Consider the following 27,113-nt stretch of genomic DNA (forward strand, 5'->3'; position numbering starts at 1 on the left):
TTGTAGGAAGTAGATGCAACAACATGGGTAAAAAAATAACAAAATAAAAAAACACAAAACACTACAACTCTCAAGGCTACAGCAGCAGTCGGATACTAGAACACTGGAAGTCATCAACATTAGTTCCCCTTGAAAGAACCACATGAAAACATCAAAGATGTGTGCAAAGATGTTTTTGTACTCAGTTTAAGAAAATGTTATTTCTTGGAGACAGTAATTTTGTGCAATTTCATTATATAAGACCAGCTTTAAAAACAGAATTTCTTGAACAAACCATAGTACTAAAACATAGCCAAGATGAAGACTAAACACACACAAATACACGTGTCGCCCAAGGCTATCTTGTATGTGGATGGTCAGAATTGCCAGATATGAACACCTATGGAGGAGCAAGGTCAGGAAAATTCCTTGAAATTGATCAGGAAAAACGAGCTTCAATATTACCCACAGAAAAACATACAACAATCGGAAAGCGTTGGTGGGGGAAAAAGAAAAAGGAAACTTGCTTAACAGTCTTTCTTTTTGCAAAAAAATTACTCTTAAAAAGTAAAGCACCCTCTTTTACTTGACAATCTCTTACTTGTCTAACATTATCAAGTGCGGTAAATTAGTTCTCAAACTCTCCTATTGTTACTCTTGCTAGGGACTGAGCCGTGGCTTTAGAAGGCAAAAAAAAAAAAAAAAAAACATTTGCAATGTCAGTCTACACGCAAAAATTTCAATATGTCATCAAATGGAGGGCAATGTCAAAAACACAACTTTCTCCTGTTCAAAAATCTTAACATATGACATAGAATATATGTATCAGCTCTTTCATAAAAAAGAGAGGGAGTTTCATTCCACTTTATAAAAGGCAGCTTTCTCCTTCCTTCAAAAAAAGTCGCCTGAGAAAACAAATAAATGATTCAATGAAAAAGCATACAAACAGAAATGAACAACTCTATTTAGGTGTACAAATCACTTTTAGAAAGGTGAAAGAGGCAAAAAAAATGAAGGATGAAATTGAGTTCTAGCACTCTCTACTTAAATTCAAATTAAAAGTGGAAAATATAAAAAAAGATCTAGGGTTAGAAAAAAATGACAACAAAACATGCTATATAATGTTACATAAAAAGGCAGAAATAAGTAAATTCTGCTTTCTATGTGCAACTGTGAATATGACAAAAATAAGTAAATAAATGGAAGTTCTTGTCAATTAAGTTCAACGCCATTTAGCATTGGGCCAATGAAAGGGAAACAATATAAAGTGCATTTGCGATATTTCTTAAAATGTAACTGTGAACTGGGGCAGTGAATTGCTGAACATGTTTAAATTGGTAAAATATTTATTACCCGACACATATGAAAGAAAATGATTCAGAAACCTCAGGTTAAGAAAATGTAATAGATCTTGAGAACCACCTAAATATTTTTCCTGTAATACATAAATATATGATGGTAAGATAATGTACATTATGAGAAAATGTCAAAACAGGAATCAACTTTGACAACAAGAGTATTGAAGACTCTGCCGTAAAGGATGACAGGAGAGCCAAAAATGGTTCCTTTGGTAATAGGCATATTTTAATCTAATGTCAACAAGTATATTCATCACGTATTTATGCCAACCAGGTCCTTATCATCATAAGAAATTTATGCCAGGGCTTTTTAAGTAAGGTAAATAATGGTAAAATAAACCCTATTTCCTGTGCTATATATCTTTTGAAAAGCATCACTTAATTTTCTTTTCCCACTGCTTCCCTAAGGTATTTTGACTTTGGGTGCTTAGTGCCCAGGCCAGTAGGTACATGATAGGCAGACAAACACTATAAAGTTACGTATGGCAATTGGGTAATAGCTCAATCAGTTAATGATTTCAAACAGCATAGTCCATTGATACAGACCATATTATACCAACATTTTAGGCAACAACATAATTATTACCTTGTAATTATTAACTGTCTTGATTTTTTTAATCCATCTATATTTAATGTCTGGCTTTGTATAAAAATAATTCAATATATACAAAAAATGCTCACCATTTAAACAGAACATTTTCAAGTGAAGAGTTGCTCCCAATTGGTTAGAAATAGACATAGAGAAACAACTCAACATACATATATGAATATAAAGTAGCTATGAAGTTATACTTTTTTCCAAAAAATTTTCAGTAGACAAAATATCATATATATCTTTTTCAACTGGTTAGTATTCAGGGAAAATACATACACTGCATATGAAACGTGGCTGACAACACACTAATAGTATGCTATAGTATACACTATTATACACTAATTGTGTACTATACTATATACTAATCATAAACTATGTTGTAATTTATATTAAGGTCCAAAGAAGACATAAATGAAGATTTTTACATCTCTAATGTAATAGAAGCCTATCTTTTGCTGACATCAAATTTGACATTGTAAAAGAGAAATCAGATGGAGAGAAAAAGTAATAAAGAATTTCCTTGAAAATATTTTCCAGTTTTACTCTGTTGAATTGAAACAGACTCTAGGTGAAAGTAAATAACTATTAGCTGGTTGATATTTGAAGCAATTGATAATTAAAAAAAATAAAAATGTGCTTTTTTAAATTTCTCATTTGAATAAAGGATTTTTAAGTGATATATTAAAAGACAGCTTTTAATTGTTCATGCTTATTTTGATAATAAAATATCTTTAGTGCAGCACAGCAATGATGTTGATAGTTGAAGATGACAAGATGACAAAAGAGAAATACATTTTAATGATTATACTTTGTCTACAGTTCAAGAACAGAGGCATGTGTGTGTCTGTGTGTATCTATATTTGTCTGTCTGTCTGTCTATCTAGAGAGATGGAGGCAGGCAGGTGCCAATGCTCTACTTGACAATTTTGCCTATGTCTGGTCATGGAAGAGACAATATTTCCATTTAAATCAAATTATCTCAAACAGATATGATTTCTAAATACCAGTTAGCCTTATAGGAAGAAATAACCCTAAGTGTCTAAGCTTAAACGTTCGTTACAATTCAACGTTTCCAGTTATTTTGTAGTCAGATTTCAAAATCAAATCTTTCAAATTAACTAAAAAGTCTCTGTGCCAACATCTCTTTAGCTCATTTTAGATGAAGAAATGCAATATGACCAACAAACTACATAGAAATATCTCTTTTGGAGAAATGTTTTTTAAAACCTGCAAGTAATAAAATATTTTGCAGCCTCATAAGCAGAAAACATTACACTCTCTACCTTAAGATATTCACAATGGCGTCTTTCATCTACATGTGCCATATGCCATATTGACGGAGGAGGGTGAAAGTAGCAACCTAAGAAATTTAGAACATAGTCAAACATCCTTTGAATGGCTTTTACAACTGCTTAAGAGTTTACACAATCACAAAGTTTGAACAGCATAATAGCATTAGCATTCAACAAAAGCAGATGCATTCAGCTCTCGATTTTGAGTGAGTGAATAAAATATTCAATTCCTCTAAGGTACTGAAAGACCAAAATACTTTGTAATGACTTAATAATGTCCTTTTGCAAGGCAGGGTGGTGGCTAAGTTCTCAGAGAATGAAGGCCACACTTATGAATTTAAAATCATGAGTAAACCTAAAAAAATCTCTTTTATTCCAAAGAAATAATGGATAGTAGTTGCTTCTGTCTGTATAAAGTTGAATTGCATGAATGAAAATGTTTGAAATAAAAAATCTTACATCTGCCCTATTTTTTTTTTAAAGATTTTATTTATTTATTTATTTTTCCCCCCAAAGCCCCAGCAGATTGTTGTATGTCATAGCTGCACATCCTTCTAGTTGCTGTTATGTGGGATGCGGCCTCAGCATGGCCTGAGAGGAGGTGCGTCGGTGTGCGCCCGGGGTTCCGAACCCGGGCCGCCAGCAGCGGAGCGCGTGCACTTAACCGCTAAGCCGCGGGGCCGGCCCCCTATTTAACTTTAATAGTCATTTTGTAGCTATAAATTCCAACAGAATTTTCTATAAATTTTAGTCATGTAATAGCCATTTAAAAGTTGTCCCAAACTATAATACTCTCCTAAAGAGTATACTTTAGCTTTTTAAAAAATCAATATCTTTGTAGGAGCAATGGTCCTACATTTTTAAAAATTATCAATGTGTCTATTAGCAACACTTTCAACTGTGCATTGTATTATCTTTCTGGCAAGGTCCTAAACTTCCTCTAGTCTTCTGAACATTATCATCCTAATACAAAATTTCTTAATGTCTACCACATATCTTCAGCATTATTGGACCATAAACTTTACATTCATTGAAATCAGCGAGCTAAATGAAGACAAAGCTTATATAGCTACCATGTGTACCAAATTTTCCAGGACAGATGCCACCATTTCTTGCAATTCTCTGAATATAGAACTAAAGTAGATTTAATTTTTATAACATCTGAAATCTTTCAAATAGATACCTGACAAATTAGGGAAAACTTGTCTGTGTGTACATCCTAATTTTTGGTTTAAAATGTATAATTACTGAAAAAACCTCTCCTGTTAGTGAGACTTCCAATTTCAATTAAAATTCTCACATTCCAAGGCATATTTTTTTCTCTTTGTATACAGTAAATTTTGTTGTATTTTTCATATTATGGAAATATTCATTTGCATTGTAGAAAACAGAAAATACAGATAAGCTCCTGATAAAAGAAAAATAATAATCACGTGCAATTTCACCATTCACAGCATATTTTTCGTCTAGGTTCAGTTTCTTCACGTCTTAAGCACTTACTTTCGACCTGCTTGTCCCTTCCTCTGTCCTTATGTTTCACATTGCCTCCGTCCCACTATTCATCTAGCAGTGTGATTTTTGTCACTTAGCTCCATTTCTATTATTCCCCCTGCTCTTACCTCCTTGAGCAGGTCTTTAAATGGCAAGGTAAGCTTTCCTCTCTTCCAGAAAGGCTGGGGGTCTTTCATTTTTCTGAGCGCATTTCCTGTAAAAAGCAGAGGAACCCTGTCTCAAAGCCAATTCTGGTAAATTTTCCATGAAGCCATTCTGCTTACACTCCACTTGGGTAGAAATGATCTTCAGGGAACTTGAGGTAGAGACTCTCATCTTATAACATTCAACTTGGCTTTGATTGTAGAAACCTGGCCTCCACTTGAGGGCAGAGACTTCTCATTGCCACACACATTAAGTGATTTTCTCTCCTCCCTGAGATTAAGCTCAGCGTTACCTTGGCAAGTTGTAGTGCTATTCTTGGGTCTCTGAATAGCACTTTTCCGGAAAGCGCCCATGCTGGTTTTCTGCATGAACTTCCTGGCTCAAAACACAATGTTATTGATTAGTTTGTACTATCCAAAGGTTTAAATGGTGCATGTTTTATAACTTGTGTTGGAAAGAAATAACATAAAATGACAGAAAGATTATGTAATGTTTAAAAGCATAGAGAAAGACAATTTTACTTAGTTATTCCAGAAGCCCATAAAGACTATCAATATTTGTGTGTTTGTGTTTGTGTGTGTGTGTGTGTATGTGTATGTGTTTACTTCAAAAGATGTAAAATACACATTAAGCCATTTTTCGGAAAGTTCATGGTAGAAATCTCAAGTTAAAAAAGGTAGTATTCTTTAATTGCGTTTTTAAAGCGTTGAAATAAATGTGCTACTTAGGGCTGCAAAACATTGTATAAGGTATTTTCTTTCTTTTGTAATGCTGCAAATGTCTACTGGTCTCTTTGATGAAGCCAGTTTGAGAAGCTATGGGTACAAAACAGGACAACAGTTAGAGCCAGCCACTTGGAAGTCACTATGGTATTGTCATTGAGTGATTTCACTTCAGAAAGAATTAAATATGCAAAAGGATTAGGGAATCTTTTGTGATAGATTTCTGCCCTGCTTCTAGTACTAGTTAGGTCAAAAACTTTGGTCAGGTTTCAACGTGTCTGTGCCTTTGTTTCTCCAATTATAAAATGAGGGAGATTGATCAATTATAAAAGGAGACAAATTGACCAAGTGATCTCTAAATTCCATTCCATCCCTAGAATCCTATGAGTCTGTGATTCTGTTTCTGTTATCCAGGAAACAAAACAAACAAACACGCAATCAATTATGGTGCACTTTAATTTCAGGTTCAGAAGAAAGAAGTTTTATGGGATATGATACTCTTGTGCCCTGTAATATCTGTGTGACCCTGGGTAAGTTAAGATAATTTCTTCAAATATCAGGGTCTTCACACGTGAAATGGGAATAATTTCATGGGTCTTACCAACCTTATGATGTTCCAGTGAGCAAAAATAGGTGTAAAGACACCATTAATTTTAAATTTCAATGCAAATATGACATCATATATAGATATACGCAGATGTATATCTATCAGGTATGTACATGGCAGTACTTAGAATTTTTGCCTTAGCCGGCAACATGCTTGCTGGTCAGGTGACTGATTACCACATTCTACCACAGTTATCTAACAGTTTAAGTGAATGGACAACACCAAATAGAGGCTTACTGTGCCATACATAGTACGGACAGAAGGCAAAATGGAAAGTCAGTGTCTGTGAGAATAAAATAAAAATTTTCCTTTTGAAAGCGTGACTTAAACTCTGGTTTGTTTCCTCATCTGAAAAATGGAGGAGGCTTGACTACTTCAGGGGTTGGTAAACTATGGCCCATAGGCTAAAGACAGGTGCTGCTGCCTGTTTTCTGTTTATTTATTTATTTTTTTTTTGTGAGCAAGAGCAGCCCTGAGCTAACATCCAACGCCAATCCTTGTCTTTTTGCTGAGGAAGATGGGCCCTGGGATAACATCTGTGCCCATCTTGCTCCACTCTATATGGGATGCCACCACAGGATGGCTTGACAAGCAGTGCCTCGGTGCATACCCGGCATCCGAAGCCGCAAAGCCCAGGCCGCCAAAGCAGAGCGCGCGGCCCTGTTGCTGCCTGTTTTTATAAATAAAGTTTTGTTGGAACACAGCAATGCCCATTTATGTAGTGTTTATGGCTGCTTTCACAGTACAACAGCACAGTGTGACAGAGACTACATCGCCTGAAAAAACTAAAGTATTTATTATCTGGTCTTTCACTGAAAAAGTTTGCCCACCATGGACAAGATGGTCACTCTCCTTTCTTCCAGCACCGGTATTCTAGAACAAAAGTTACCTCACCAATGTGTAAATGGGCCAGTTAGAGGTGATTGACCACTATATCTCAAATAATGTATTCTTCTCTCAAGATAAGAGTCTACCAGTGAAAGACCAGCCTCCCATGCAGCTGGGTGTGACCAAATGGCCACCTTCTGTCAAATGAATGGCACTTGCCATTGCAAATGAGTGAAGTGATGTGTGCCAGTTTTGAGTCGAGTTATTAAAAAGTTGCTGCCTGCCTCCTGTCTGTTCTTTCTTTCCTCCTCCTCCTGTTTGCAAAATTGTTACAAATGGAACAGCCTTTAAACTTACAGAGATAAAAGAATACAGGGCCACTCTGCATCCTTCCAAGTTTCACTTCTAGATCATTACGTGAGAGAAATAAACTTCTATGTTGTTTAAGCCTCTGTATTTTGGGATGTCTTTGTTCAAGCACTTTAGCAGCACACTAATACTGTGCCTGCCGCCTCAAACTAATTACTCATAGCACTCCCTTTCACACATGAAAGTGTCCTGGATTGGATGACAAATGACATAGTCACCCTAGCTCTAAATACACAAGAGGTTATTATTATATCGTGAGCTGGTTCTCCCACCTCAAGAAATATTTTGCTCCAGTGAGCATTATCATTCAACTACATTGTTTGTTATAAAAAGGATTCTCAACTTTGAACAACCTGAAGGGCAGAGACCGATGCTTTTTTATGTTTTGAAACTGAAACAGCACAAAGCCCTTGAAGATAAAGACACAGGACAAAAAAGCAGCTCGGCACAATCCTTATTCTTGAAAAACACGGCTTTCAGAACTGTATTGTCATCGCAGAGCTGCAGTGGCTTTCAACTTGAAGATTACCTGCCTATCAAAAGCAAGAAAAGCCAACTCCACAGGGACAGCAAAGTCATGGCCAAGAATTAACCAAAAACAGCGAGGGAGGAGACCAGCCCTGGTCTGGGAGGAGGGGAGGACTCTTAAGTATTAGATCTCTTTGCGAATTGAAGTAAATCATTCTTCACATTTTAAAAGTTCTCGAAAGTCTTGAGCAGAAGGCAAAAATCCCATGACACAAAGCGGCAAACCAGAACTGGAAGCTAAATGTTGGATGAGATTGAGGAACACAGTCTTGTCCTTGTTTAGGGACGTCCGGGCAACGCCATTGTTCCTCCTCCCTCTCCAGCAAGCACCGCCTCACCATCATCTGTCTTGTGCGTCAGGACTAATCTCACCGTGCTTTTTATTCTCGTTTTCATCAGTCACTAAGAATCCCACCTAATCCCACAGTTTCATTTCCAATTTCTCTCTATGCATCTGCTTTTCTGTGTCCTTCTCCTGCCAGTCTCCAACTCCTAAAACCTTTCTCAGTACGTGCTGGTACCAAGGGTCTGATATGAGCAAAACCTCCTATATTCTCAGCCTCTCTTCTGAACATTAACTTTACCTTCTTGATCTACAACCTGATTCTCCTATGAGGATGCTGCTTCTCTACAGTTCTCTCAGTTGGTGGCTTTTCTCTTTCTTTTACATCCTTGTTTCTTCCTGGAGGTGTGCTAGGATCCTCCTTGCTCCTCATCGTTGCTTTCAGACATCTCCCTCCCTTTTCCCTAATAGCATCCACAAATCTGAAGCTTCCTCCATCAGACTATACCACCCATTACTCATCCTTTTCACAATTATTCCACAATATCATTCCTTGGAGATTTTATCACCTGGTTTACTGTCACTCTCTAAAATTACTCTTCTGAATTCTTTGTGAATTAACTATGCCTGCGAATGATTTTTTGAATTCCCTGGCCTCTCAATTCCTTGACCTCCTTTACTCCTGTCCTTCCCAAACACAGTCCCTCACTCCCACTGATGTTTCTTGGGCCTTGTTATTGCTAGTAACTGTGTTTCCTCAATAATATCAGTTTAACCATCCCATTCACCAACTAACTCCTACCTTTTAATTTATTTTTTCTAGTTTTATTAAGATATAGTTGCATATAATATTGTGTAAGTTTAACGTGTACAATGTCTTGATTTGATACACTTATATATTGCAAAATGATTACCACTATAGCGTTAGCTAGCACCTCCGTCATGTCACATAATTACTATTTCTTTTTTGTGATGAGAACATTTCCTATCTTTTTAAATTTACTCCCTCTAATATGCCTACTCCAACATTTTCTGCAACTACAGCCACAATCCTTTGAGCCTACCAACTTTTTAATCTTCCTCACCCTCCTCCTGTCCTCTCCTCTTCTTTAAGGAGCCTAGTTAGATTCCACTATTAATTAGTGTGGTAATTCCATTGCATACATGCTCAATTCCGTTTTACCTCACTCCATTTGTTACTTTTACCTTGCTAAATCTCAATCTTGGGTAAGCCAGATTTTCGATTTACTGATCACAGAAAAATTGGTTGAAGAAAAACACACAATGTATTAAATGGCCTTACTTTTTCATGACCACTAATCTCAGAAGGTTCCTTAGTACTTCCCCGACATAAACACACTATGGCCCCAACAGCCAAATTCAGCCCAATGTCCAGTTTTACAAATAAAGTTTTATTGGAACACAGTCACGTCCATTTGTCTAGGTATTGTCTGTGGCTGCTTTCACTATAATGCAGAGTTGAGAGATTGTGACAGAGTCCACATGACCCGGGGCCGAAGATATTTACAACGTCTTCCTTCACCCATTCACTCTTCCATTCTCCTAAAAGGCCATTTTAAATTTTCTCCTCTTCTCAACTCTTTATCAATAGCTCCCTGATCCTCACTTTTAGCTGAATCCCTTGTTTTCTATTTTATTTATAAAAAAGAAGCAGTAAGCATGGAAGATCCACATGTTACCACCACTGCTCTTTTTATTTACCAGTGTCTATGCCAATAGGATTGACAATTTCAATTCTGATTGACAATTTCCCTTTTGTTAGTAAGAGGAATATGTATGCTCACTTTTGCTCTAGATCCTCTTTCCTCTTATCCACTCAAGAGTGTCACTCTAGCAATTATCACTTTCTTTACTAAATTATCCATTTTCCCTTCTCTACTGAATCATTCTCATTAGCACACAAACATGCTTTAAATTCTTCCATTTTCAAAATTTCTTCTTTTGATTATCATATTTCCTTTCAGCTAACAATTCAATTTTTAGTACTCCTTTACAGAACACTTCTCAAAAGAGTTGTTGTCAACATCTCTACATTCTCTCCTGAACTCACTCCAATTAGACTTTTAGTCCCATCACTCAACTGAAATTTCTCTTGTCAGGGTCACCAAGACCCTACATCCTGCTAAATTCAATGGTCAATTTTCAGCTTTTTTTTTTTTTTCCCCCCATACCTGACCCTGTTAGCAGTGCTTAGAGTGTATCCCTCCATTCTCCAAACTCTTCTTCAGCAGACATCTAGGATACCACACTCTCCGCTGATTTTCTTCCTACTTCACTGGCTACCGCTCTTCCTCTCCCTGGTCTCTAAACTTTAGTGTGCCTCTACACTCTCTCTTGGTCATCTCATCCAATCTCATGGCTTTTAGTACCATCTCTATTCCACGATTCCCAGATCTCTCCTCTGAGTTCCAGACTCATACAACCAACTGTCTATAGGCTTCTCGAAAAATTATATGTCAAAATTGAACTCCTGACACTCACCCTCCACCAAAATGTAATCCTCCCAATTTCCCCATCCCAGAAAATGGCAACTCCTCCCATCTGGTTGCTTTGGCCAAAAATGTTTGATTCAGCTGACCCTCTTTCTCTCATACCTTCTTATCTCAGAAGCTGAGTACTTACAGTGGCCTGTCTCGCTCTCTATGATCAGGTTTCCAATGCCTCTGACTCACCTCTAACGATTCTCCTCCTCGCTCAATCTGTTCCAGCTGTACTGCTCTTGCTTTGAACTTCTAGGAATGTGTCAACCTCAGGGCCATTGCACTTAGCTCTCCTCCCTATGTGCTGCTGACAATTTATAATCCACAGCTCTGCTTTATTTTTCTCCCTAGTATTTAGCACTATCTGAGGTACTTTATTTTTTTTATTATATATTTGTCTTCATCCACCCACCAGAATGTAAAATCTGTAAAACAGGAATTTTTATATATTTTTTCCACATTGCAGTATCCCGAGCATCCGGAATATTTCCTGGCTCATAGCAGGTTTTCAATGTATATTTCTTTTTTTTTTTGGGGGGGGGTGTTTTTTTTCCAATTTTATTGAGGAATAATTGACAAATACAACTGTGTATATTTACAGTGTACAATCTGATGATTTGATAGACATGTACATTATGGAATGATTACCAAGGACAGATCCATCACCTCACATAGTTAACTTGTTTTGTTTTTGTTGTGATGAGAACGCATAAGAAATGTTCTCAGCAACTTTCTTTTTTTTTTTTGTCTATTGAAGTTAGTGCCAACCATCTAGTTCTTTCTTTCTTTATTTTTTTTTTGTTTATTGCAGTAACATTGGTTTATAACATTGTATAAATTTCAGGTGTACATCATTATACTTCTATTTCTGCATAGATTACATCATGTTCACCACCCAAATATTAATTACAACCCATCACCACACACATGTGCCAAATTATCCCTTTCGCCCTCCTCCCTCCCCCCTTCCCCTCTGGTAACCACCAATCCAATCTCTGTCTCTATGTGTTTGTTTATTGTTGTTATTATCTACTACTTAATGAAGGAAATCGTACGGTATTTGACCTTCTCCCTCTGACTTATTTCACTTTGCATAATACCCTCAATGTCCATCCATGTTGTCACAAATGGCTGGATTTCATCGTTTCTTATGGCTGAGTAGTATTCCATTGTGTATATATACCACATCTTCTTTATCCATTCGTCCCTTGATGGGCACTTAGGTTGCTTCCAAGTCTTGGCTATTGTGAATAACCTTGCAATGAACACAGGGGTGCATGGATCTTTACACACAGGTGTTTTCAAGTTCTTTGGATAAATACCCAGCAGTGGAATAGCTGGATCATATGGTAGTTCTATCCTTGATTTTTTGAAGAATCTCCATACTGTTTTCCATAGTGGCTGCACCAGTTTGCACTCCCACCAGCAGTGTATGAGAGTTCCCTTCTCTCCACATCCTCTCCAACACATGTTGTTTCCTGTCTGGTTAATTATAGCCATTCTGATGGGCGTGAGGTGATATCTCGTTGTAGTTTTGATTTGCATTTCCCTGATAGTTAATGATTTTGAACACCTTTTCACGTGTCTGTTGGCCATCTGTATATCTTCTTTGGAGAAATGTCTGTTCAGGTCTTTTGCCCATTTTTTAATTGGGTTGGTAGTTTTTTTGTTGTTGAGATGCATGTGTTCTTTATATATTTTGGAGATTAAGCCCTTATCAGATGTATGGTTTGCAAATATCTTCTCCCAAATGTTAGGTTGTCTTTTCGTTTTGTTGATGGTTTCCTTGGCTGTGCAGAAGCTTTTTAGTTTGATGTAGTCCCATTTGTTTATTTTTTCTATTGTTTCTCTTGCCCAGTCAGACATGGTGCTTGAAAATATGTTGCTAAGACCAATGTCGAAGAGTGTACTGCCTATGTTTTCTTCTAGAAGTTTCATAGTTTCAGGTCTTACATTCAACTCTTTCATCCATTTGGAGTTAATTTTTGTGTATGGTGTAAGGTAAGGGTCTACTTTCATTTTTTTGCATGTGGCTATCCAGTTTTCCCAACACCATTTGTTGAAGAGACTTTCTTTTCTCCATTGTATGTTCTTGGCTGCTTTGTCAAAGATTAGCTGTCTATAGATGTGTGGGTTTATTTTTGTGCTTTCGATTTTATTCCATTGATCTGTGTGTCTGTTTTTGTGCCAGTACCATGCTGTTTTAGTTACTATAGCTTTGTAGTATATTTTGAAATCAGGGAGTGTGATACCTCCAGCTTTGTTCTTTTTTCTCAGGATTCCTTTAGCTATTCAGAGTCTTTAGTTGTTCCATATAAATTTTAGGATTCTTTGTTCTATTTCTGTGAAAAATGTGGTTGGAACTTTGATAGGGACTGCATTGAATCTATAGATTGCTTTAGGAAGTATGGACATCTTAACTATGTTAATTCTTCCAATCCAAGAGCATGGAATATCTTTCCATTTCTTTGTGTCTTCTTCAATTGCTTTCAGCAATGTTTTATTGTTTTCCGTGTACAGCTCTTTCACCTCTTTGGTTAAGTTTATTCCTAGGTATTTTATTCTTTTTGTTGCAATTATAAATGGGATAGTATTCTTAATTTCTCTTTCTGCTACCTCGTTGTTAGCGTATAGAAATGCAACTGATTTTTGTGTGTTGATTTTGTATGCTGCAACTTTACCATATTCGTTTATTACTTGTAAAAGTTTTCTGGTGGATTCTTTAGGGTTTTTTTTATATAAAATCTTGTCATCTGCAAATAGTGACAGTTTCACTTCTTCCTTTCCAATTTGGATCCCTTTTATTTCTTTCTCTTGCCTGATTGTTCTGGCTAGGACTTCCAGTACTATGTTAAATAGGAGTGGTGACAGTGGACATCCTTGTCTGGTTCCTGTTCTTAGAGGGATAGCTTTCAGTTTTTACCATTGAGGATGATGTTAGTTGTGGGTTTCTCATATAGGGTCTTTATTATGCTGAGGTACTTTCCTTCTATACCCATTTTATTCAGAGTTTTTATCATAAATGGATGCTGTATCTTGTCAAATGCTTTCTCTGCATCTATTGAGATGATCATGTGATTTTTATTCTTCATTTTATTAATGTGGTGTATCACATTGATTGATTTGCAAATGTTAAACCATCCCTGCATACCTGGAATAAATCCCACTTGATCATGGTGTGTAATCCTTTTAATGTATTGTTCTATGCAATTTGCTAGTATTTTATTGAGGATTTTTGCATCGATGTTCATCAGTGATATTGGCCTGAAATTTTCTTTTTTTGTGTTGTCCTTGTCTGGTTTTGGTATCAGGGTAATATTGGCTTCGTAGAATGAGTTAGGGAGCTTCCGCCACTCCTCAATTTTTTGGAAGAGTTTGAGAAGGATAGGTATTAAGTCTTCTTTGAATGTTTGGTAGAATTCACCAGGGAAGCCGTCTGGTCCTGGACTTTTATTTTTGGGGAGGTTTTTGATTGCTGTTTTGATCTCCTTACTGATTGGTCTATTCAAATTCTCTACTTCTTCTTGATCCAGTTTTGGAAGGTTGTATGACTCTAAGAATTTATCTATTCCTTCTAGATTGTCGCATTGGTTGGCATATAACTTTTCATAGTATTCTCTTATAATCTTTTGTATTTCTGAGGTGTCTGTGGAATTTCTCCTCTTTCATCTCTGATTTTACTTATTTTTGCCTTCTCTCTTTTTTTCTTGGTGAGTCTAGCTAAGGGTTTGTCAATTTTGTTTATCTTTTCAAAGAACTAGCTGTTGGTTTTATTAATTTTTTCTATTGTTTTTGTTGGTCTCTATTTCATTTATTTCTGCTCTGATTTTTAATATTTCCCTTCTTCTACTGATTTGGGGCTTTGTTTGTTCTTCTTTTTCCAGTTCCTTTAGGTGCATTGTTAGATTGTTTATTTGAGATTTTTCTTGTTTGTTGAGATAGGTCTATATTGCTATAAACTTCCCTCTTAGAACCGCTTTTGCTGTATCCCATAAATTCTGGCATGTCGTATTTTCATTTTCATTTATCTCCAGGTATCTTTTGATTTTTTCTTTGATTTCTTCATTGACCCAGTCGTTGTTCAGTAGCATTTTGTTTAATCTCCACGTATTTGTGGCTTTTATGATTTTCTTCCTATAGTTGATTTCTGGTTTCATACCATTGTGGTCAGAAAAGATGCTTGGTATTATTTCAATCTTCTTAAATTTATGAAGACTTGTTTTGTGGCCTAATATGTGATCAATCCTGGAGAATGTTTCATGTGCATTTGAAAAGAACGTGTATTCTTCGGTTTTTGGATGGAATGCTCTGTATATATCTACTAGGTCCATCTGTTTTAGTGTGTCATTCAAGGCCAATGTTTCCTTATTGATCTTCTGTTTGGGTGATCCATCCATTGGTGTAAGTGGAGTGTTATAGTCCCCTACTATTATTGTGTTACTGTCTATTTCTGTTTTTATGTCTGTTAATAATTGCTTTATATATTTAGGTGCACCTACATTGGGTGTGTAGATATTTACAAGTGTTATATCCTCTTGTTGGATTGTTCCCTTGATCATTATGTAATGCCCTTCTTAGTCTCTTTTTACAGTTTTTGTTTTAAAGTCTATTTTGTCTAATATGAGTACTGCTACCCCAGCTTTCTTTTCATTGCCTTTTGCGTGGAGTATCTTTTTCCATCCCTTCACTTTCAGTTTGTGAGTGTCTTTAGGTCTGAAGTGTGTCTCTTGTATGCAGCATATATATGGGTCTTGTTGTTTTATCCAATCAGCCTTTTAATTGGAGCCTTTTAATTGGAGCATTTAGTCCATTGACGTTTAAAGTAGCTATTGATAAGTATGTACTTACTGCCATTTTTTAACTTTTTTTTTCTTGGTGTTTTAGTAGTCCTTCTCTGTTCCTTTCTTCTTCTATACAGAATTGATGGTCTCTTTAGTTTGACCTCTATCTGAAAGCTCTACTCTTTCACTCCTCTCCTCCATCATTTTATGTTTTTGATATAATATCTAACCTCTATTTTGTGCATATGTATCCATTACCCTCTTATCATGGAAATAGATAATTTTTCCTATTTGTGGTCTTCTCTTTTCCCCTCAAATCAGTCCCTTTAACATTTCTTGTAGCGCTGGTTTCTTGGTGACAAACTCCTTTAATTTTTGCTTGTCTGGGAAATTTTTGATCTTTCTTTCCATTTTGAATGATAACCTTGCTGGGTAGAGTATTCTTGGCTGTAAGTGTTTTCCTTTTAGCACTTTAAATATATCATGCCACTGTCTTCTAGCCTGTAAGGTTTCTGCTGAGCAGTCAGCTGATAGCCTTATGGGGTTTCCTTTGTATGTAACTTGACTTCTCTTGTGGCTTTTAGGATTCTCTCTTTATCTTTAATTCTGGACATTTTGATTATGATGTGTCTTTGTGTGGGCCTCTTTGGCTTTATCTTGTTTGGGGCTCTCTGTACCTGGATGTCTGTTTCCTTCCTTAGGTTAGGGAAGTTTTCATCTATTATTTCTTGAAATAGATTCTCTGCCCCTTTGTCTTGCTCTTCTCCTTCTGGGACACCTATAACATGGATGTTAGTGCACTTGATGTTGTCCCAGAGGTCCCTTAGACTGTCCTCACTCTTTTTAATTCTTTTCTCTTTTACCTGTTCAGCTTGGGTAATTTCTTCTAGTCTTTCATCTAGCTCACAGATCAGTTCTTCTGTATCCTCTACTCTGCTTTTGAGTCCCTCTAGTGAATTTTTCATTTCCAGTATCGTATTCTTCATTTCTGATTGGTTCTTTTTTATATCTTCCATTTCTTTCTTGACATTCTCACTGAGTTCATCTATTCTTCTCCCCAGATCAGTGAGCATCCTTAACACTCTTTGTTTGAACTCTCTGCCAGGAAGGTTGCTCATTTCTGTTTCACTTAGTTCCTTTTCTGGGGTTTTGTCCTGTTCCCTTACTTGGAATGTATTCCTTTGCCTCCTCATTTTGCCTCTTTCCCTGTGCTTGTGTCTACGTATTAAGTAGGTCAGCTATGTCTCCTGCTCTTAGATAGGTGACCTTATGTAAGTGATGGCTTAGGAGGCCTGCCGTGTGCTTTCCTCAGTTCTCAATGTTCCAGGGGTGACCCCTATGTGGGCTATGTGTGTCTTTCTGTTGTGGCCTGTTTGCTTTCCCTGTAGGCACCCAGGGAGGCCGAGTTATGCTCGTGGTCAGCTGTTGTAATTCTCAGCTGCTTGTAGTTGTTGTGGGCCCTTCAATGTCTTTATCAGATGTGGGGAGCCCCAGCACAGCTGGCTGCAAGTTCTAATACCACATTTGTGTTGCAGTATTTCTTTTAAGTGAGTAGTACCCCCAGCGTGGCAGGTTGTTATGCTCAGGGCCTTACAATTTCTATAAGCTTCCAGCCTTTAGGTCTCTTGTCAGCTCTCTGAGGATTGCAGCTGTGTTGGGCTGGCCTCAGGCACGGGAGCACCCAATTGTTTCAGGCTTTGGAAGGTGGGGCAAACCCCCTACATGGGTCTTTGAGAAGCACAAGTCGTCTGCAGCTGACAAGCCCTGCCACCCACAGGTCCACACACAGTCAACACAGTCCTTCCCCGTGTGCGGCCCCCACCTCCTGAAGTGGACCCAGTCTCTCCATGGTGGGAGCCCCACACACTCCACCACTGCCCCACACTCTCCACCCGCTCCTTTGCACGCCCTACCCCACTGAAGTCAGTTCAGTTGCCAGGCTGCAGAGAATACAGTCACCAATCTATACAGGCCCACAAGTTGCCTGAGGGCTTATTGTTGGGTGGGGCCAGTCTCTATGGTGGGCTGCCTGCCCTGGCTGAGCTGGATTAAATCGGTGCTCTAGCGGGTGGGGCAGACCCTGGGCTAACAGGCCCCAGGGAGAACCCCAATGGCGGCTGTGTCAGCACACCCACACCAGGCCACAACAATGGCCACCGCCAATGTCCCAGTCCCTGGAGAGGTCTCACCTCTCACCGAGATGCACACTGGGCCTATTAGGTGAGTCTCTTTTCACCAAAGCACCGTGCACCTTTCTTTCTGGTGATTTTAGGTTGCTTTCTGAAATGGGTGAGTTTGTGCGTGGGCCCTTTAAGAGCCGGTTTTAATTTTTTTGTGAACCAGCTTTTCTGGGGGTACTCCCCAATGTTTTCGTGCAGGCAAAGTCAGATATTATGCCACTCGTCTGGATTGTGCCGAGTCCACAAAATGCCCACAGCGGGGGCGTTCTGGGCTCAGGACCCCGCACCTCCAGGGAGGGCTGCATACCTGTGGGCTGCTCCCCTGCGGCCATGACGCTGGCGGCTTGTGAAGGCGGCGTTTATCCTCTCCAGAAGGGAGTTTCCGCCTGTTCCACCTCAATTAGGATTGTCTGTTGTTGCAGGAGTTCCTCGTATCCGGTTTTCAGCCCTGTCTCAGGGGTAATCCTTCCCCGAGTAGTTGCAAATTGGCTGTGTCCGCGGGAGGAGGTGAGTTCAGAGTCTGCCTATGTCGCCATCTTGACTTCTTATTCCATATTTCTTGAATTAAAAAATGCATTAACATTCTTTAAAGAATGCAAAAGCATGTAGACAAATGAAAATTGCTGGAGGAGAGAGAAGAATCAGGAGGTTTTCTCACAAAGACGTTCTCTCTTGTCTCATCCTGAAATGCTAGTAAACACAATTAGTCACAAGATTGTGTGTGTGTATTTATTAATTTATATTCTGTTTAATAAAGTATAAGTTGTCAGTTCTGAAAGCTTTTGTTATGCGACCTGAAGTGGAAAATTGGCTGCCTTGCGTATTTTCCTTCTTGTGAATTAAGTTTTGGAAAAATCCCTTATGATCACGCTAATTATGTTCTATTGGATTGACTTAGCTTACAGACTAGTCTTCTGCCTTTTATCTCCCATTCACTAGTTCCAATGCAACAGCTTTATAAGCTATGAAATGTTCCATTTTTCCCAGGTAAAATGGACTACCAATTATATGTCTGCTTCGGAGGTCAGTGTCTCCTTCAAAAAATCATGCCAGTAAAGCCCTCATTACCACAGGAAGGGGAGGCAAATGATACAAGCCAACATCCTCTGTCACTCTGTGGAATGAAGGTGTCCATTGAAATAACCTAATCATCTCTGAGTACAGATTTGGGGATTGAGTGGGAAATACAGCCTAAGAGCTTACTAGATTACCATTTTAGTTCAATTAATGCATTCGCTCACTAAATTCATTTCTACTCAATTCTTCAACAAATATTTACTGTCCATCTACTATGTATCATGGACTGTCATGTCCACTGGGGATGTGGTAATAAACAAAACTCCATATGGTCTATATTATTGTGAAGCTTAAATTATATTAGACAAAAATCTAATATAGAAACAGAAAGATAAATATCAAGTAGTGACTATAATTATGATGCAGGAGTCATGTATTGCATAACGACGTTTCGGTCAATGATGGACTACATATATAATGGTGGTCCCATAAGATTAGTACCATATAGACTAGGTGTATAGGGGCTGTACCATTTAGGTTTGTGTATGTATACTCTATGATGTTCACACAATGACGAAATCGCCTAATGACGCATTTCTCGGAATGTGTCTCCATAGTTAAGTGATGCAGGACTGTACATAGTATGTGGTGATGTGATAAAAATTGTAGAGCTACTATAGAGTGGCCAGTGAGGGCTCATGAGGATAACTTCTAATGACAAGATGAGACCTAAATTCCAAGAAATCCACCATGACAGGACATTGGGAAGGATCATTTCTGGCAAAGGGAGCAGTTAGTTCTGGTACAAAGACCTCTAGGCAAGAATAAATACATATTGTTCGTGCCTTACAGTTGCGCACATTTTATGGCTAAGTCACAAACTGGTCAGTTCAGAGCTTCTTATTCCATAAAAATAAAGTTTATTGAATGTTTAATAATAAAATTAATAGGCAACTGTTACAGAAATGTGGACAATACAGGAAAATAGAAAGGAGTTAAACAAAACTCATACATTCCCACCACTGAAAGATACATTATTATTTTCTATGCACATATAACGTGTCTTTATTTTTATTTCTTTAACATAGCAGTGAGCATGCTTCATTATATATATTCTCAAGAGGAAAACTCCCATAAACCAGACTTCAAGTTTGATATTCATAATTCTGGCACGAGGTCTATTAACTCTCATCCTACAATCATGGCAATTTTTTCCATTCTGATTTAATTTTATTTTTTTATATATTAAACCTTAGCAAGAATTACTTTTTTGTTTTTTTTTTTTCTTTTTAAATAATTAGGCAGAAATACACAGAGCTGGTATCTTAGGCATACATATGCCTTACCAGGAAACCCAAATTCCTCTTGGTGAGCCTAAGGCTGCAAAATTACAAAGAGTGAGTAAAGAAAGTATTAAAAGATTCTTGCATAATTCAAATCTAATACCAAGGTTGATGCTAGTATTGAGCTACATAGGGAACATACTACGTATGAATGAACTTTGTGAAATTAAAGAATACTTGCGTAAAAGAGTCCTATCTCTAACTATGGTCCCAAATAGATCAACATGTTTTCTTGATTCTACCGTTATCTAGCTGACGAACGGGAAGAATACTGGCTAAGATCTGAGAGATCTGGGATTAGTACCAGCTTTATCAAGTTGGATGACATCGAGCAAGTCATTCAATTTCTGTGCCAGAAATCTGTCATTTGTAAGACACGGTTAACAATTTCTGTCTTTCAGCACCCCAGAGTGTTATGAGGATTAAATGCAGATTTTATCTAAATGTATCAAATATAGTAGGTTAATTATTATAGTGTATTGAGTGAGCTAGGGTATTACGTATGATTATACATAAAGAAAGTAAAACATTCTCTACAAGTTTAAGACATAGTATCCCTATTTTTCATATCTGTGGTATGCAAGGCAACAAGGTGCACACAAAGCCATTACCAAAGTTTTCTGAATACTACAGTTCATCCATTTGAAACTTTTTTTTTTATTCAAAATTTTAAAGTTATTCTAGGATAATGTTTTAGGTCATCTAGAGACTACACAAGGACTTGGGGTGGATGTTCATCTGTGGTTTCCTTTCACAAACTTCATGATCTTTCAGGAAGAAGAAAGCAGAAGAAACTTGCTGGAACTGTTTTGCTGTTGTTATTTGTTTGTTTAATGGAAATTCTTTAGCAAATGATTTAATCAGTTGTTTGTACGGAGAGGCTAATTAGAATGCATTTAATCAAGTGCAAAACATCTGGTTAGTTTGATTGAGTCCATTATTCAAGCTGCCAATTTTATTTTAAAGACACCAATAACCATACTTGGATCATTATAGCTAGTTCCAAATTTCTAAATGGCTTGAATTACTCCCTTTCCTCTTTTGGTGAGAATGCTTGATAAACCTAGCACCAGCATAAACATTCATGTCCAAATTATCTAGGTAGTACCCCAAATCTGTGCACTTCAAACTAAAACAAAGCTGTTGGGACAAGCAAATGTGTTGGTAAAAATCATTGACTCTCTTCTGGTCACTCTCATGGATGGGCTGGACCATGGCAAGGGCAGGGAGAGCAACCCAAGCAACAGGCTTTCATGGATGCTTTAATCCCAGGCCAACTCATCCACAACACCAGAAGAATGAGCCTCTGTGCGGAGTCTATAGTTTATCTCACACATTGATTCTGACTAGTGAACAATGAATAATGTAGAGATATGCAACTATGTAAAGTGTTAACAACACAGATATGATCAGCATCAGTCGAAGTGCCCAGGTATTCTCAAACGCATACTTGAATTTATATATCAAAAACCTCTTTTTCCTTTGTTATTGTCTATTAAAATAATCTTTAAACTTAAATGTACACATATGTTGTTGTCAATCTCACACCTCATCATCTTACTCTCAACAATGACAAAATAGTAATAGCTGCAAGTCACATGTATTGAATATTTACATGATTTATCTCATCTATTATCCCATTTTATAGATGATGGTACCAAGGCTCAGAGGGGGTTAAGTAACTTGCCCAAGGCCAGAGAACTATTAATTGGTATAAGTGGATTCAAACCCATGCCAGCTAACTCCACAGCAGGTATGATTAACTACTACATCATTATGTTCATGAGAATAGAGATCTGAAAGCACTAATGATAAAATAAAGAGTGAGAGCTGGTCTCATGGCATAGCAGCTAAGTGTGCGCGCTCTGATTCAGCGGCCCAAGGGTTCACAGGTTCTGAACCCCGGGTGCGCGCGCACAGACACACCACTTGTCAAGCCATGCTGTGGCGGAGTCCTATATAAAGTAGAGGAGGATGGGCACAGATCTTAGCCCAGGGCCAATCTTCCTTGGCAAAAAAAAGAAGAGGAGGATTGGCATCGGATGTTAGCTTAGGGCTGATCTTCCTCACAAAAAAAGAAAAAAAAAATCAAGCGTGAGTATGACTGTGCTTAAGAGTAAACTTCTTACAATTAGACCCATCATTATATGCTATTACCAAATATCAAATAAAATTATGAAGTCCACTCTATTAAATCTTGAACTATTTTTGACATACCTGTCTTCCTCTATGTTGCTGGGCTTCTCGCACAAGCTTCCAATATCAAGGCAAGGTCATGATTCGTTTACCTACCTATTCCTCCTTCTAGATCTTGAGTTCTCCGAGAATAGGGATGTTCCTTTATTCTTCTTGTGTCTCCAACAACTAGCACAGTCTTGGAACCGTACTCTTAAAAGCACTGAATAAATGGCTGTTGAATAAAGTTTGCTGCTAGTACTCAGGAGAACAAATAAGATGACCTTTCGAGTAACTCCCAACTCCGCTATTCCTCAACACAGGTCTTCATGGGGAACTTACTGCATCTGTTAGCTTTTTAAAACACTGAAATGCCTCACTGGATGAATGCAGTTCAAGGTTTTAGGAAAGTTTATTATTCAACTTTAACATAGCTGAAAAATGACCATTCCTTAGCATGATGCATAGTAACTTCTGTACTTTGGTATAGCAATGGGCTGGCAAAATTAAATACATAAACTAATCTCCTAATGATAGGATTACTATTCCTAGGCAAATAGCAGGGGCTGTCAATGTTCAAATGCCATGAGGTCCTTGAAAACAATGACAGTAAAACATGACAAGTGAGCCCTCCACATGATGTATATCTGAAAAAACAAGAATATAGCTGCTGGAAAAATATTGTTTGAGTTTGAAAGCTAGGACTACCAATTTCTAGATATGGAGCCTTGGACAAATTATATAAACCATTTGCCTCAGTTTCCTTATCTTTAAAATTGGGGATAATAAAAGAAGCTGATAGACTTTTGCGAGGATCAAATGCTTTAAGCCAAATAAAGCACTTACAATAATATCTAGCACACAGTACTTAATATCATTTATTTAACTTCATATGGTTAACTTATTCATAACATCAATAATTATGAGAATTTTCTCTTCCTACATTTGCTTTAGAACTACAAAAGATAAAGACAACTAGCACAATAATAACTTTTTTGCCTCAAAATGTGTTTTCTAACTACAGTTTTGTTTTATGTCTGCTTTGTTTTATGTCATAAGAGAAGGCTAAGAGATCTATCACCTATCAGGCAGTGTGTCTGTTTACATTAACTTATCTGATCCTCAAATTGTCCTAATATATGAGGCTAACTTATTCAGAGTCACACCACTTATCAGTGGCTGAGTTCAGATTCAAACTCAATTCTCTCTGATTCGGAAAACTGTTCTCTAAAGCAGTGTTTTTCATTTGTGTGTTGGAGACATTTGGAGATGCTGGAATTATTTTAAAAGATTCTTTAACCTCCATGTGATGCAAGTACTATCTGTAAACCAAAACGTTACTGTGTCTCATAAAGATATGAAATAGAATTTCAGCACGCTGTTAAGAATAAACATAAATTTAATATTTTAATAAATTCACAATATCTTGTTATTATATAGTTCTCAACTAACAGGTCACAAAAATACAAATGAAATTTTGTCATTTAAGGAGGTCAGATAGCTCTGCTATAGCTCTTTCTCTATGACGTGGAGGACAACACACCCAGAGGGAAATATCTTGGTATAAACTGTATGGAGGACTTACAATGGGCCTAGAGGAAAAGTGAAGTTCCCTATAGTATGCCTGCCACCCTGAATTTTTAATGAATGAACGTATGGGTATGTATACAGATACATATACACAAACAGAAAGGGACAGTTTATTTACAGCCCATGAAGACAACCTAAGAACACATAGGAGCACTTCATTAGCAAGGGAACCATAACTCCCCTTCTCCTGTCCTGCAAGTACAATTATCTAGAATGGCTTTTCCCATAGGTGTTAATTCCAGGAAGGTGTGAATTGGTATTTCTTTATAAAAAGATTTGTGTGGTTAAGTAATTTTGGCAAAATACTATACTCTATAACCACCTCTCAGAGATTCATCAGGCACATCGGAAAATTACAGGCTCTGAGAAATCTTATGGTAAGAAAACCCAGAAATTCCCTAATCTATTTGATCACCGAAGCCCTTTGTCCCATAACAGCCATTAGCCTTCGACAGGACCTGTTATCCAATGCACATAATTTGGGAAACAATCTCCTACATTATTCTTATCCTTCAAGGTGTCAGCCAGTTCCCTTTTGATACTTCATGTGATTAAGTTGTTAAATGTTCTTTTTATTGTTCAAAATATAACGGGGTAGTTAAGGTCTTTCACATACACAAAAAACAAACAAAATCTCACAATTCCTGACATGGGTCTTTAAACTCCAGAAGCCATGAAAGCAAGACCCTTGCCTTCTGTAATGACAGCTCATGAGCATCCAGGCAGCAGCACTTCATCTCTCTGACTGTCCTTTCCCTGTGTGCTCAGCTGTGAGCTGGAAAGTGATCCCTAAGGGAGAAAATTGCTCTGTGGATTGTTAGCAGGTCACCGAGCTGAGTCAACTGGAAGGCTGCTAGGAGGTGACTAATGCCTTCGCAGGTTGGAGGAAAAACAAAAGAAAACAATCACCCCTGGGAAACTCTATGGCTTGGAATAGTCACTGACAGGCAGGCTACCAGCTTCCCACCACGGGACCTCTCTCCACAGCTGCCAATCTCTGAAAGCCCTAGTCTGATGCCATTCAACAGTGACAGGGAGCCTTTGAGGCCTTGCTAGGATAAACCAGGATTGTGAGAGCAAGGATGTCTGTCTCTGGAGGGTGATCAGTGTGATACCTTCCAAACCCCTTTTATGAAGATCTGCTATCCAGGCATATGGCCTGATCCTGGCATTCCCCTGCAACAAAAAAAGCTGAGGGCAAAGCTACACGCTGGTATTCTCCGATCTTATCCACAAACCATCACACTTTTGTTCATTGAACACTACGTTCTGGGGACTATACTAGGCCCTTTAGGAGGTGGAAAATGAGGAACATAATGCTCTCTCCTTTGTCCCTCAATGAGCTTACAAACTAATTTGTTAAAATAACATGGATGCATTTTAAAAAGATAAATTACCACTCAAAGGAATTTATAAATAATGTCGGGTAAATGGAATGGATTGCATTTACTGGAGAACGACAATCCAGGCAAGGAGAATGGCTTTGAGCAAAAACTATGAGGAAGGAATACACCACCCCAGTGAAGGAGGGAGAAGACGAGTTTGGCTGAAGAAAAGTTTGAAGGGGAGGTTTAAAACTAAAATGGAGGGGCTGGCCCGGTGGCGCAACTGGTTAAGTGTGCTTGCTCCACTGCCACAGTCCGGGGTTCGCCGGTTCAGATCCCGGGGGCGCACTGATGCACCGCTTGACAAGCCATGCTGTGGCGGCGTCCCATATAAAGTAGAGGAAGATTGGCACGGATGTTAGCCCAGGGCCAATCTTCCTCAGCAAAAAGAGAGGAGGATTGGCAGATGCTAGCACAGGGCTGATCTTCCTCACACACACAAAAATAAATAAAATAAAATGAAAATGGATCTTGGATGCCAAACTAAAGAGTACAATTTAGGCACCAGTATTTTTTGAAAAAGGAAGTAAGCGAGCTTCACATATCTCTAACGCTGCACCCTCTTGCCCTAAAAACAGAATCTCATTGCTTTAGTCATACCCAACTATTTGCTATTACCCCCATGCACCATGTTCCCTCATACTTTTCTCTGTCAATGCTATTCTTACTCTTTGGAATGCCTTTTCCAAATGTGTAGCCTGCTCACCTCACCCTGTGGTTTATGTAATTCAAATATTCCAGCTGACCTGTCATTGACTACAAATGTAACATCAATGTAACGTCAATGCTCAAACTACCAGAGTACTTAGCCCCATCTATGTAACCGTTAGATATCGGCTGCCTCTCAACTTCTTTTCAGCTGTTTCTGAGGGCTTCCCAAGAGAAATGTTTACGTTCAATTCTTTGATTTTGATCCGTTGCCTGCAAGACAATTGCTTTTGGGGGAATCATCTCTTCCACTGCTGCAGTGAGCTATCTTTTGCGATCATTCAGTAGCGGCCATGCTAAGCTGTTCAAGGGCCAGGGCTCTGTAGTGTATTGTGAACTAGGAATAGTGAGGTTGGGGGTGGGGTGAAACAACAGGGCTTTTTGCTGATTCATATAGAACTTTCTCACCTAAGTCTTCTTTGAGAAGCCTAACTCAAAATTTTTAAGCCATGCAAATAATTCTCTGGTTTCATATCTGAAAAGTTCATTCAGGCATGGCTGGGTCCCAGAGCTTGCCTGATGTCATCAGGACTTGATTTTGCTCACTCCTTCCACGTCTCAGCTTTGCTCTTCTTTTTGTGTGCTTCAGGCTCAGGCATACATACAGCTGGCATCACTGGCTGCAGAAGAGCTTCTTTACCACAGGCGCTCCAAAAATGTACTGAGCTGGTCTCTCTTTTGCCTGCTTTGTGTCACATGCCCACTCCTGAACCAAAGATAGTAGAGATAGAATATACTGAATGAATAGGCCCGTATCATGTTCCACCCATGGATCTAGGGGAAGATGAGTACCCTCTGAAGTATTTGGCCCAAGACTAGAAAAGAATCGCTTCTTAATAATAAAAGGAAAACTAGAAACATGTTACCAGAAAATTAGTAAATGGATGTTAGAAAGGATGTTAGATAGGCTGCTTTAAAGCAACACCAAGTTCTCCCAGTCTTTTATCTTATAAGCATTCCTTCTTCTATAGATCCTAAACCCCTTTTCCAAAGAAATTAATCAAAAGCAACCCAACAGTCTAAGAGAGAAAATGGAGGACAAATATTATGCCATACTATTCATCATCTTTGTCTCTCTGTTCATCCCACCAAGAACAATAAAGCCCTCTAAACACCATCTTCACTTTCCTTTCCCCTTTCAAATCATTCATTCTTACATCAGACAATAAACAAAAATGCCACGGAGAACCGCCATGGAAATACGTGCTCATCAGAT

This window comes from Diceros bicornis, chromosome 2 (genome assembly GCF_020826845.1).
Source record: "Diceros bicornis minor isolate mBicDic1 chromosome 2, mDicBic1.mat.cur, whole genome shotgun sequence".
In the NCBI taxonomy this organism is placed as follows: domain Eukaryota; kingdom Metazoa; phylum Chordata; class Mammalia; order Perissodactyla; family Rhinocerotidae; genus Diceros; species Diceros bicornis.